This window comes from Phyllobates terribilis, unplaced genomic scaffold (genome assembly GCF_046119375.1).
Source record: "Phyllobates terribilis strain yellow unplaced genomic scaffold, ASM4611937v1 Scaffold_3__8_contigs__length_932513732, whole genome shotgun sequence".
Taxonomy (NCBI): domain Eukaryota; kingdom Metazoa; phylum Chordata; class Amphibia; order Anura; family Dendrobatidae; genus Phyllobates; species Phyllobates terribilis.
Genome location: NW_027362763.1, coordinates 249,091,912 through 249,106,133, shown reverse-complemented (window position 1 = coordinate 249,106,133; position 14,222 = coordinate 249,091,912). Strand labels below are relative to the sequence as shown.

The following is a 14,222-nucleotide window of genomic DNA, read 5'->3' as shown; positions in this document are numbered from 1 at the left end:
TTCCATTAATACTGTGTGATTAAAACACTGGGGTTATTTCATCAATCGACGAGGGATCCTTTGCCAGCCAATGCTTAGCTATAGACTTCCTGACTAGTGTTGAGCCACCCCCATAGTGTTCGAGTTCGGTTCGGTTCATCGAACACCCGTGTGTTCGCCGAACTGTTCGTCAAACTGTTCGTCGAACACCTTCGAACACCGATAAAACCAATGGCAGGCAAACAAAAACACATAGAAACACATAGAAAACACCTTCAAAGGTGTCCAAAAGCTGACAAACTGCTCAGAAGACACAACTAACACATGGAAAAGTGACAAGTACATATAGTCATGCGAAAAGAAAAGAGGTGGAGGAGTAAAAAGAGGGGGAGACACAGATATAGGCATGTCATGCCCTTCTAAAATCCAAAAAGTGACAAGCCGACACGGCCAGTTCGTTCCTGCCCATGCCACCTCCGTGTCGCCGGGTTTGTGCCAGAGCCGCGGTGGACCCTGACGGCCAGCCCCCCTCTCCCAATACTGGTGCCTGTCCGCTGGTGGGTCGAGCCCCCCCGCGGTGGGGGGGGGGTAACATCTGCAGAAGAAAGACCATCTTCCAGCCAAACTAAGATGTCGACTTCTTTTCGTGGACAATGTGATACGATTCCTTTCTTACGGACACGCCCATCGCTACAAATTCCAGATGAGGCACAAAAACAGCAGGTGCTTCAGCGGATATCAAGTGCTCCTTCAAGTGGGCTCTCCTCCACGTCAATTTCAACATCACAAATACTCCAGTCCTCAGAGGTGTCACCCCAATCGCACTTGCTTCCTCACAGCTCCCAAGTCTCCAGCTGCCCATCTGAGTATGGAGTAACACAGATGGTTGAGTCTGCAGAGCTGTTTACTCATACTATAGCCTGGGAAACGGAGGTCTGCTCCAGAGCTTCTGTTAATCCAGACGAGGAAATGATCTGCACTGATGCCCAGAATCTTTATAAATCGGATCCAGGACCAGATGAAGAAGGTTCTGAGCATAATGTAGACCCTCGTTCCCAAACTGTCACTCCTGTTGGTGGAGACAATGATGAAGACGATGATGAGATTCAAATACCTGATTGGAGCGACAACTTGACTTTTCGGTCAGGGCAGGAAGAGGTTGGCTTTCAGGACGACGGGTGTGATAACACACAGGGTAATGATGACGAGGTTGGAGATCCCACTTACTGTCAACCCACAGTCAGCCAGTCGGTAAGGCCAACGGAGGAGGTGGAAGAGGATGTGACTAGTCCAGGGGATGGGGATGACTCGGTACCCGGGCCTTTGCCTGGCCTTGGGGATGTCGCGGTGGTCGGCTTCCTGGCCCGTACCCTGGGGTCACTCTTTAAAAGAGTGGATAATTGTTAATTTTATAAGAGTTCGTGACGCCACCTGTGGTATCTGGTGAGAAGCACCAGCGCTGCAGCAGTCCACTGAGACCCGTGATAAGGCAGCTCGATGGTATAGCTCCCCACAGGTGGAGCTAGGTCTCAAGGCAGCGTATGCATGGGGAATGCAGGACAGGCGAGACCCAGCTGGGTCAGAGCAAGAACGGGAATGGACACGGTAGTCACTTCAGTACCTTTTACTGGAGGAAATTCAGGCACATCCCGGAGCACTGTAGGGTGAAGGGTGAATATCAGGATCCTCCCCAATGAGAGGGTGTAGGGCCTCCTGTTTCTCTGTTTCTTGCCTCTGCGTAGTAAGTTTCTGACCTGCCTGGAGCTAGGCCTAACTTTGTCTCTGTCCTGCGCTGGCTGACCTTGTGGTAGGGCCTTCTCTTGGAGTTCACGCTCCCACTATGAGGGGCCTAAGCGTCTCCTGGCTCTGTTACGTATCAGCACCTTAGCGATCCTGGGACTTGTAGTTCTCCAGGGATTCCGGTTATGCCTTACTGAATCTAGCTAGCAGGAGCCTCGTGCTCCACTGCTGAACAATTAACTGAGTTCTCTAGATAAGACTGAGCTCCACTGCAGACTGACCTCTCTTAGGCTTCTCTACTGCAGGAACTCTTTATAGGAACTGAACTGCCTAGCTCCAGGTTCCCTATTTATATCCCTAACGGGCTCCCTCTGCTGGTCTGAGGTGGAAGGTGGAGATGTGTGAATGTTTATGGGGGCCTCTTGTGGAGGATTCCATCAATACACTCTTCTAGGTTCTGTGATACCAAGCACAGCGAGGCGTCACAGATGCTATTGACGACGAGGTTAGGTTGCGCCTTCCGGGACAGAGACGGAGTACTGGAAGCACGTCAACAACTGCATCCTCAACCACAACTCTGCCTCTGACCACAAGTCGTAGTGGCTCTTCAGGTCGCATGGGCTCTAAGCCTTGCATAGCCTGGGCATTTATTCAGAATGATAAGGATGACCCAACTCGTGTTATCTGTAATATTTGTCACCAAAAGCTAAGTAGAGGCCAAAAAATCCATAGTTTGAGTACTTCATGCATGTACCGTCACATGGATATGAAGCATAAGTTGCAGTGGGATGCTCACTGTGCTACAATGCGGCCTAGCAGGCTGGGCCAACCACCGTCTGCCCCATCTTGTGCATCCGCGGCCTCTTCATCCTCTGTGACTGGGGGGACAGCAGTCACACATGTTTTTGGACGCAGACCTGCCACCTCTTTACCTGCAACAGCCAGTGTGATTGGCAGGTCGTCAGTTCATTGGGAAGTGGAAACACCTGCTGGTGTTGAGCGCTCTCTGACATCGAGAGCACCACCTTTGGATCAAGGCAACCTAACATGTCCGCCTGCATCTTCCTCACAGACCGGCAGTTTGCCGGGGACACCCTACTCAACCCCGTCTAAGCACAACAGCCAGCCCTCGGTCCCTCAGATGTGGAAAAGTAAAAGACCATTTCCTCCTAGCCATGAGAAAGCTAAGAGGTTGAATTTCACCATCTGCAAGCTCTTGGCTACAGAAATGCTGCCTTTCCGCCTGGAGGACACAGTGGATTTTCGAGACCTTATGTCCGTCGCAGTGCCCCAGTACCAGATGCCCAGTCGGCACTACTTCTCAAAGAAAGGTGTGCCTGCGCTCCACCAGCATGTCGCACACAACATCACCGCTTCTTTGAGAAACTCTGTGTGTGACAGGGTGCATTTCACCACAGACACTTGGACGAGTAGGCATGGACAGGGGCGTTACATGTCGCTGACTGGGCACTGGGTAACTATGGTGACAGCAGGACAAGGGGCTGCTGTCCAAGTCTTACCGTCCCCACGAGTTGTGCGTCAATCCTCTTTATCTCGAAGTTCCTCCACTGCTTCTGCCTCCTCAACCTCCTCTCGGTCCTCCACCTGCACCCAAAGCCTGTCTGGTAATGCCACCTGCTTTCTAACTGCGCAGAAGGAATCCTGCACACCTCCTTACTATGCTGGCAGCAGGGCTCAAGGCATCAGTGTTTACTTTGAAATGTCTGGGAAATGTGAGTCACACAGCTGAGGAGTTGTGGTCAGCTCTGGAGACCCAGTTTCATGAATGGTTGTCTCCACTGGACCTGCAACCAGGGAAGGCCGTGTGCGACAATGCTGCAAACCTGGGTGCGGCCCTTCGCCGGGGCAATGTCACACACGTGCCTTGTATGGCTCACGTGTTGAACCTGGTTGTCCATAAATTGTTAGCCCACTATCCCGGACTAGATGGCCTTCTGCAGAGGGCACGGTCGCTGTGTGCTCACTTCCGCCGTTTGCATCCCGCAGCTCAACGACTTACATCTCTACAGAAGTCGTTGGGCCTGGCAGTTCACCGGCTGAAATGCGATGTGCCGACACGGTGGAATTCAACTCTGACCATGTTGCAGCGACTGTGGCAGCACCGACAAGCCCTGGTGCAATACGTTCTGACGTATAGCCTGAGCCAACGAGATCCAGAGGTGGGGCAAATCACGCTGCAGGAGTGGTCTCAGATCAGGGACCTATGAAGTTGACGCGCCCCCTGGGCGGTGGGGTACCCTGAGCAGGGCCGGTAGACGCTGGGGGTTGTAGTCACTGTGGCGGTGACCCGGTCCGTGATCCAGGGCGGTCAATCCAAGGGTAATTTGTATATATGGGTTTTATAATGTCCGACTACGCCACCTCTGGAGTGGGGCAAAAGGGGCCGCCGCTGCGGAACAGTCCTCTGAAGCTGGTGGTTTTGCAGCAATGGTATTATTACTCACCACAGGAAGAGTGTAGCTTCAGGGCAGTGTGGGTGGATGATGGTGGTTGTAGTGCAGGGAGTCAGTAATGAACACAGAGTCCGTGTGATGCAGTCCCAAGATCTTTACTCACAGTTGTTGCAGTCCAGATTACAGGTACCAGAGCAATCTCACCCGTCGTGCTGTGCGTACTCAGTGAGGGGCTCAGTCCACCCCCAGATAGCTCCGGAGTACTTAGCAGGACCCCCTTCTGTGTGTCCTTTCTCTGGCCTTCTCCCTGCACCTCACACCCAGTGACACTTCTATCCGGTATCCTCGGGCCTTGGCGGGCGACTTGTGTTCCGTCCCCTGGGTCCTATGTGGCTACCTTCTTAGTGAGAATGGTGTGGAATTTTACCTGCAGTACATGAAATGCTGCAGCCTCCAGTTTCTAGTTGAGCCTTGCTGTTTCTCCGCTAGTTGAGGGACCGGTTCCCCTTATCTGGCCTGACCCCTCTACCTCCTGGTAGCAGCAGGAGTAAGGGTGGCCTTCTGCACGGCCCGTAGCCCTAGGGTCCCTTCGGTTCCTGGAGCCTTCCTGCTCCCACTCCTCTCTTCTCTCCTTCAGTCCTGGGCCTCCCAGGCTAGGCCCTCCTCTGGAGCAGAGCTCATGCCGAGCCTCTGCTCCTGTCACTTTTCCTCCTCTGACTGGCTTGCTCTTTCTAAGATGGCTTCCTATTTATACTCTCCCTGTCATGTGCTCCGCTAAGCTGCTCCCCTAAGCACCCACTACATAGGACCCTCCCACCAGCTAGGGACCTGGGACTGTGCTCTCCCTTAGGAGCAATCTCGCCCTACCCCCACTGCGGGTATGTGTTGGATGCAGGTGTTAGGGTCCCGAGCCATATGCCTTCCTTACCCGAGGGTGAGATACCACACCTCTGGGTGAGATGCAGTAACTCTGTGGCGACTGAACCCTCAGGGGCGCCACACACCCTTCTGCACAGTTTTGAAATGGCGACGAAGATGTTTAGTGCTGACGACGATGCCATTATCAGCATGACTATTCCGGTGATTTACATGCTGGAGCACACATTTAACAGAATTCAGAGTCAAGTGGTGGGACAAGAGGAGGTGGAGGAAGTAGAGGAGGAGTCGTATGCGGAAGGGATAACATCTCCAAGGTCCAGACGGTTGGCAGCACTAAGGCGGCAGGCATGGGAGGGTGGGGGAGAGGGATTAACCAGGGCGCATGGTAGCAGCCAAACTGTTGAGGAAGGTGCAGGAGCCGAGGAAGAAGTGGAGGACGAACTGGCGATGGGCATGGAAGACTCATCAGATGAGGGAGACCTTGATCACATTTCTGTTGTGCGAGGTTGGGGGGAGAGGGCAGAAGAAGGAAGCATGATTCTTACGTCGCTACCAACACAACAAGGACTTGGTCCTCCTGGATGCGCAAGACACATGAGAGCCTTCTTGCTGCACTACCTGCAACATGACCCTCAGATTGTCAGAATTCGAAGTAATCCCGACTACTGGGTTGCCACACTCTTAGATCCCCGGTACAAAAGTAAATTTGCCGAAATAATTCCTGCCATAAAAAGGGATTGACGCATGCAGGAGTATCTGCAGACGCTGTTGCAGAATCTTACATGTGCTTTTCCACAAAACACCAGTGGTGCACGTAGTGAATCTCACAGTTCTAACTTGCCAACCGTGGGACTGTCGAGTCTTCATCACTCAAACCGTAACAGTAACACAGTATCTGCTGGTAACAGCAATTTTGTGGAATCGTTTCACCACTTTTTTAGACCATCCTTTGCAAGGCCACAGGAGACAAGAAGTCTGACACATAGTCAATGCCTAGAGAGGATGGTGCAGAAGTATCTCCAAGTGAACATCGAAGCCATGACTGTGTCACTGGACCCTTGCTCATTTTGGTATTCCAATCTGGAAAAATAGCCGGAGCTCGCCACCCACGCCTTGGAGATCTTGTCATACCCTGCAGCCAGTGTTCTCTCTGAACGTGTGTTCAGCGCTGCTGGTGGTGTGCTGACAGATTAGCGCACACGTCTGTCCACTGAGAATGTAGACAGACTCACGTTCATAAAGATGAACAAATCATGGATTCGCAAGGACTTTTCTACCCCTGTGTTATCCTTGGGAGACTAAAACCTTGAGGATTTGGTAAAATAACCTCACCAACCGTTTTAAGCAACTGTGGGGCAATTGATGCCACTTAACCCTAGAACGCATGACCATAAAAATCTACACTTTCATATACCTGGGGCCTTTTAGGCCCGTGTGCAAATAACATGGAATAACTCAAACTCAAATGACAAACAACTATATACATGAAGAATACCTAGAGTTTCAAAATTCTAACTAAAGTAATCTTGCAGAAAATAGAAAACAATTAACAGGGCGGGCCTGCGAGGCCCCAGGCATGCGTTCTAGGGTTAAGTGGTGTCTGTGCCACAATTTTGGGAAAAAATGGAGACTCTTTTTGGAGTCCCCTTGCTGTGTCTTACGTGACGTTGGCATCGTCAATTCCAGGTGGGTTGGGTCGCTCCCCCCCCCTATTAACAGTAAGAAACTACATACACTATGGCTTGGGGTAACACAGATGGTTGAGTCTGAAGAGCTGTTTACTCAGAGGTCTGCTCCAAATCTTCAGTGTCTGCTAGTCAGCGTAGAATTTTTAACTGCATCTAGCCTAGGCAATACTTTGGGCGTAGTAGCCCAGCTGCGAAGCAAGCTGCACCGCCTGTGTATCTAATAAGAATTTTTAAATGCATCTAGCCTAGGCAGATTGTGGGGACCCCCAACCAAACCCAGACGCTCAGCCCCCCTACCGCCCCCCTTTCCTTGACAATACAATAATGTAACTCTTACAACTGGATGGGTGAGGATCGGTCACAGCTTTATTAACTCTTTATACTCATTCCATTAGAAAGGCATTTTATTTCTAAAATAATTCAGCTTGTTGCAGCATGCCCTGGGTCTCCACTCCGGCAAGTTGGCCAACAAGTGTAACTCTCCAACATGTCCTTTCTATTTCCAGGCCACGGAGGATCCTGCGTACTTGTATGCAGGACTCTGACCCCCACCCATCACTCTTAACGCTTGTTCCACTCCGTCCTGGCGTCCTGACAGGAATATATCCAGTACAATATCCATTAAGTGAACAACGTCAGGCCGTATGAGGCCTGCTTTATCTCCTTCCAGTTGTCGGTGTCGTACCACTACACCGCCTCTGTCTCTTCTAAATTTTGCCATCCGAATATTTATTACCTGCCTTGTCCGTTCGATGGCCGTGATGTCTCGCGCACATTGCCATACCGCTATCGGCACAATCTCTGACCATACTATAGCTAGTTTTGTGAAAAAATCTCTGAAGAGCTCAGCGTCTAGTTTCATTATTGCCATTAGTTATGCGCTGTTGTGATGACCTAGGTTGTTTCCCCCGACCTGTATAACTAAGATGACGGAACATCTTGCCTCTCTCCCTACCTTGATTACCTCCTGTGGCCATAGCAGGCCTCTAATACCTCTCTAGTTGAAATATGTGTTATGAAACTCTAATTTCCTCCCGCCTGGGCAGACTTTCGCCCTTTTTTCTGCCCAATACATATACAAGTGGCCTATCACCCACACTGTTGGCTTAGCGTCACCTGTAAAAGAAACAAACCACGTTAGGATAACAAGTCTGGTCTTATGTATCTTGCCAAACACGTGGATCGCCATCTCCCTATCCTCTGAACTTCCGTTTCTGACAGTCCTGCTCTTGCTGCTTCCGTGGCCGCGCCTATGCGGAATGAGTGTGTCCCGTAATCTTTGGGGTGGTTCCCTGCCGATGTTATGCATTTATTAAATATAGCTTGGAACTGGTATCTTGATAATGGCATTCCATCAATGTGTGATAGGAAGAAATTACTTTGTGATCTGATGGTTAGATATGTTTTTACTATTGTTACCCGACTCAGTGTACCGTTTGTGGGTTGTAGAAGTACCCAAGTGCCCCTGCCCGCTGGAACCATTTTCGATTTGTGTATGCGTAGACGTATTGCATTATTGGCTATGACTACGTCCTGGTGTAATAAGCCTCCACTGGTGGTAATTTTGGATTGAGGGACTAATTCGCTTATGCATAGCGCCCCGAAGAAGGCGATCACAAATGCAGTAGACAGTAGTGTTGCTTCAAATTGTGAGTGTCATGTTAATGGTGTTAGGGATATGATGTGAGAAATCAGTTTTAGTGACACGGGACGGGACGTCTACACTCCTGACTTGGCTGACCCCTTTTCCACCCATTTATGGATTGTCTGATGATGAACCTTTGTCACATCTCCCCAATTCAGTAGTTGGAAGTTAAATGCTACTCCGGTCAGACACCGCTGCGCTGACGCCCCTGATATGCCCCTCATAATTAGCTGGTGGAGAAATTCTATGGTGACTTGTGATCTGGCTTGTTCACATTGGTCAACCCGTCTGCCTGCTACTAGTCGTGTCCACTCTTCCCATGCCTTACCGTATGCTTGCCACATCGACGGGGCAACTGACGCTCTGATTAATGGCATCAACTATTCGCCACTAGATCCCATAAGGAAGGTGGGCAACTGTGGTGGGCGTCGTGGAAGAGCTCTGTGAAAATCTGCCAATTGAATTGTTATAAAGCGTTAGCAGCAGCTTTAGACCCCTCAGCATAGTGGCTAGCGCGGACCCATACATTGTGTTTTAGGCACAGGAATGCTAGCCTGGGTAGTAGGCCTAGCACTGGGAGAGACGATGATGCCATCTTATTAATGCAGTGCGCTAGGCTGGTGTTTTTTGTTATGAAGCGTATATTTTTGTAAGCCAGGCGCGCGCCCCATATTTCTATTGCTACCACTAGTGGGAAGAAAAATTATTTTCAGGGCTAGATGCAGCTAAAAATTATTATTAATTTAAAAGCTGGTGGAGCTTGGTATAGATGGCCTAATACAATGAGTCCCACACACTGCTAGAAGGCCAAATATTTTTTCAGAGCTAGATGCAGATAAAAATTATTTTTCATTTGCAACCTGATGGAGGTCAGTATAGATGGACTAATAGAGAAAGTCCCACACACTGCTAGAAGGCCAAATATTTTTTCAGAGCTAGATGCAGACAAAAAATTATTTTGAATTTGCAACCTGATGGAGGTCAGTATAGATGGACTAATAGAGAAAGTCCCACACACTGCTAGAAGGCCAAATATTTTTTCAGAGCTAGATGCAGACAAAAAATTATTTTGAATTTGCAACCTGATGGAGGTCAGTATAGATGGACTAATAGAGAAAGTCCCACACACTGCTAGAAGGCCAAATATTTTTTCAGAGCTAGATGCAGATATAAATTATTTTTAATTTGCAACCTGATGGAGGTCTGTATAGATGGACTAGTAGAACAAGTCCCACACACTGCTAGAAGGCCAAATATTTTTTCAGAGCTAGATGCAGATAAAAATTATTTTTCATTTGCAACCTGATGGAGGTCAGTATAGATGGACTAATAGAGAAAGTCCCACACACTGCTAGAAGGCCAAATATTTTTTCAGAGCTAGATGCAGACAAAAAAATTATTTTCAATTTGCAACCTGATGGAGGTCAGTATAGATGGACTAACAGAACAAGTCCCACACACAGCTAGAAGGCCAAATATTTTTTCAGAGGTAGATGCAGAAAAAAATTATATTCCGTTTGCAACCTGATGGAGGTTAGTATAGATGGACTAATAGAACAAGTCCCACACACAGCTAGAAGCCCAAATATTTTTTCAGAGGTAGATGCAGAAAAAAATTATATTCAGTTTGCAACCTGATGGAGGTCAGTATAGATGGACTAATAGAACAAGTCCCACACACTGCTAGAAGCCCAAATATTTTTTCAGAGCTAGATGCAGAAAAAAATTATATTCAATTTGCAACCTTATGGAGGTCAGTATAGATGGACTAATAGAATGATGCTATGCCCAAAAGGTTTTACTTCACTAGGTGCAGTAAAAAAATTGGTATTCTATACACAGGTGGTGTATCTTGCAACACAGATAGGCTACTCCACTGACTAACACACTCTGCAATAGGCCAAAAAGGATTAGCTTTGCTAGATTCAGCCAAATGCTGTGAAAAAAACTTGCACAGCACTGGCACAGACCTGCCTGGCAAAAAGTGATAGGAACTGATGTAACCTAGCCCTGAAAAGGACTGCAATTACAATTAGTCTTTACTCCCACAACCTATCTATTTAAGAGCACAGACCAGCCTGATAAAAGTCATATGAAATGATGTAACGTAGTCCTTAAAAGGACTGCAATCACAACTATTCCCTACTCCCAAGCTATCTGTAGATTTGTGCGAAAATTGGCTTGAAATTAACAAGGTATAGCGCACACAGCAACAGCGGTGCCGTCTAACACGCAGCTGCAGCAGTGAGAAAATGGTGGCGACGGGGAAAATGGCTGGGTCTTATAGGGCAAGGACATGTGACATACACTGCCAATGACACATGCCCTTGCTTGTGTGAAAAACAGCAGTTCGCTCCGTGTGTGCGCTGCTGATAGGCTGACAGACTGCACCTCCCCACTGCAAATGCGGGAAAGAGAAAAAAAAATGGAGATCTTCATTATTCCTGCAGAGATCCATCCCCTGCCCCTCCCCCCACCCCGCTGTACACTCAAACTGCGTATTAACATTAATTTTCATCATTACTGAGAAAAAATCCAGTTATGATTTTGGTGCACGAACAGTTATCGAACATAACCTCGAACAGCCGAATTTTTCTCAAATCGTTCGTGTTCGCCGAACGGCTCGAACACCACCCAAAACAGCTCGAATTTGAGATTGGCGAACAGTTTGAGTCGAACAACGCTCATCTCTATTCCTGATTTGGTAGAATATTTGGGTTATAGCCAGTTGAGTAGGAGCCAAACCTACCTCATCTCCAACAAGGCCCAGAATACATGTCTTTGGATTAAGTGGAATTTAGAGGCCAAACACTTCCGAGACTAAACTTTCCAGCATTTACCCATAATTCAGCCAGTTGGCTGAACTGAAATGTCCATCTACATATAATTGGAACACATATTTTAGTCCCTTTCTTTTCCAATTCCAAAATCCCTCCAGATGCAGAAGCTCCTTTAGTCAGGGATAATCCCAAATAAGGGTGTAGTTAGAGCAGGTCTTCATTCCTAAGAGATTTTTACAAGTCCATCAAATTTTATGTATAAGAAATAAAGTAGGGAGTAGTCTCAAGCAACCCTTAAATACATGGGATTCCTGAAGTGCTAGCAAATTTTCACTTGCCCCATGTGTGTCACCCTGGCCTGGATGCCACAAGTGTAAATAAAGCTGTGTCTGAGAGCAAGGGGGAGGTTCTCTGGTCAGGGGAACATTAGCATGCAATGCCTCCTGTCTCAGGCCAGTAGGGGGAGCAGGCTGCCCCTATAAAAGCTGGTACTGGGGGCAGGGTTAGGGAGAACTTGATGGCCTGTCTCAGCACTGAGACTTGTCCCAGAGCAGAGCAGGGACAGACAGTTGCACCGCACCTAAGAGGAAGTGTGGCAGGAGGAGAGCCACAAGCCAGAGACAAGAGGCGAAGAGAGCCTGTCTTGGCAGATAAAAGACTGACTTTACCAGACTTTGGTGTCTGAGGCTGGGAGGATTCTACATCCTCCAGCAGAGAACCAGTCCGCAAGGGACTGTATATTCTTTGGCCTAAGAAGCCTGGAGGCTCTGCCACAACCGAAGGGACCAGTAAAGCCGTACAAGAATGGGAGCAGAAAGGAACCCACGTCGCAGGCCATACAGGCGAGAATACACGGAAAGCTCGGAAACGTGGGCTGTTACCCTATAACGAGGAGATAGCCAGAAGGAGCGCAGAAAGCACGGTAGGCCTACAACCTCACCCTGACCAGGGCCAATTTCCCCGTTGCTCTCAGACATCCAGGTCCCCTCCTAGCCGGGACTGTTTGTGGGTCAGTTTACCTGTTCTAGTAAAGACCCTGGACTGCAACCTGTTGTCTGTGTGCTCCTTGCTCCTCCAGCACTATCAGCACTGGGACTCTCACTACCATCACTCCCACCATCCATTATACTGCCCTGGGGCCGCACTCTTCCCGTGGGGAGTCATACTACCCTAGCTGCACACCTAATCAGCCCCAGCGGTCTGCATGCAGCGGCGGTTCCTAATGACCGCAAATCCACGGGTGGCGTAGTCGGACATAATCAACAACACATAACGGACTACCACTGGCCTGACCACCCTGAGCCACGGAACCGGGTTGCCACTACTACTCCCATCGTTCCCCCTATAGCCCGGATCCGAGTGCCCCACGGCCCAGGGGGCGAGTCACATGTGTTTTAGAACTAATATCCCCACCCCCTGTGTCTCCTCCAGGTCCCACCCCCTAAAATGTTGAAATTGGAAAGCTAGGGAATAGCCCCAGATATGTGACATCACTAATCCCCCTTGATCTTTAAGTAAATGCAGATTTTCCAATTTAATTCTAGGTAGAGATGAGCGTTGTTCTACTCGAACTGTTTGCCAATCTCAAATTCGAGCTGTTTTGGGCGGTGTTCGAGCCGGTCGGCGCACACGAACAATTTGAGAAAAATTCGGCTGTTCGAGGTTATCTTCGATAACTGTTCGTGCACCAAAATCATAACTGGATTTTTTCTCAGTAATGATGAAAATGAATGTTAATACGCAGTTTGAGTGTACAGCGGGGCGGGGGGAGGGGCAGGGGATGGATCTCTGCAGGAACAATGAAGATCTCCATTTTTTTTTCTCTTTCCCGCATTTGCAGTGGGGAGGTGCAATCTGTCAGCCTATCAGCAGCGCACACACGGAGCGAAGTGCTTTTTTTCACACAAGCAAGGGCATGTGTGATTGGCAGTGTATGTCACATGTCCTTGCCCTATAAGACCAAGCCATTTTCCCCGTCGCCACCATTTTCTCACTGCTGCAGCTGCGTGTTAGACGGCACCGCTGTTGCTGTGTGCGCTATACCTTGTTAATTTCAAGCCAATTTTCGCACAAATATACAGATAGCTTGGGAGTAGGGAATAGTTGTGATTGCAGTCCTTTTAAGGACTAGGTTACAGCATTTCCTACGACTTTTATCAGGCAGGTCTGTGCTCTTAAATAGATAGATTGTGGGAGTAAAGACTAATTGTAATTGGAGTCCTTTTCAGGACTAGGTTACATCAGTTCCTATCAGTTTTTGCCAGGCAGGTCTGTGCCAGTGCTGTGCAAGTTTTTTTCACAGCATTTGGCTGAATCTAGCAAAGCTAATCCTTTTTGGCCTATTGCAGAGTGTGTTAGTCAGTGGAGTAGCCTATCTGTGTTGCAAGATATACCACCTGTGTATAGAATACCAATTTTTTTACTGCACCTAGTGAAGTAAAATCTTTTGGGCATAGCATCATTCTATTAGTCCATCTATACTGACCTCCATCAGGTTGCAAACTGAATATAATTTTTTTCTGCATCTAGCTCTGAAAAAATATTTGGGCTTCTAGCAGTGTGTGGGACTTGGTCTATTAGTCCATCTATACTGACCTCCATCAGGTTGCAAATTAAAAATAATTTTTTTCTTCATTTAGCTCTGAAAAAATATTTGGGCTTCTAGCAGTGTGTGGGACTTGTTCTATTAGTCCTTCTATACTGACCTCCAGCAGGTTGCAAATTGAATATAATTTTTTTCTGCATCTAGCTCTGAAAAAATATTTGGGCTTCTAGCGGTGTGTGGGACTTGGTCTATTAGTCCATCTATACTGACCTCCATCAGGTTGCAAATTAAAAATAATTTTTTTCTGCATCTAGCTCTGAAAAAATATTTGGGCTTCTAGCAGTGTGTGGGACTTGGTCTATTAGTCCATCTATACTGACCTCCATTAGGTTGCAAATTAAAAATAATTTTTTTCTTCATTTATCTCTGAAAAAATATTTGGGCTTCTAGCAGCGTGTGGGACTTGTTCTATTAGTCCATCTATACTGACCTACATCAGGTTGCAAATTAAAAATAATTTTTTTCTGCATCTAGCTCTGAAAAAATATTTGG

The 14,222-nt window shown here is 48.0% G+C and overlaps 1 protein-coding gene across 1 annotated transcript in view; it reads right to left on the bottom strand.

Annotated features, from left to right (window-relative positions):
- Nucleotides 1-14,222, bottom strand: part of MED12L (mediator complex subunit 12L) — a 981,938-nt gene that overhangs the window by 795,338 nt on the left and 172,378 nt on the right. The gene's annotated exons all lie outside the window — the stretch shown is intronic.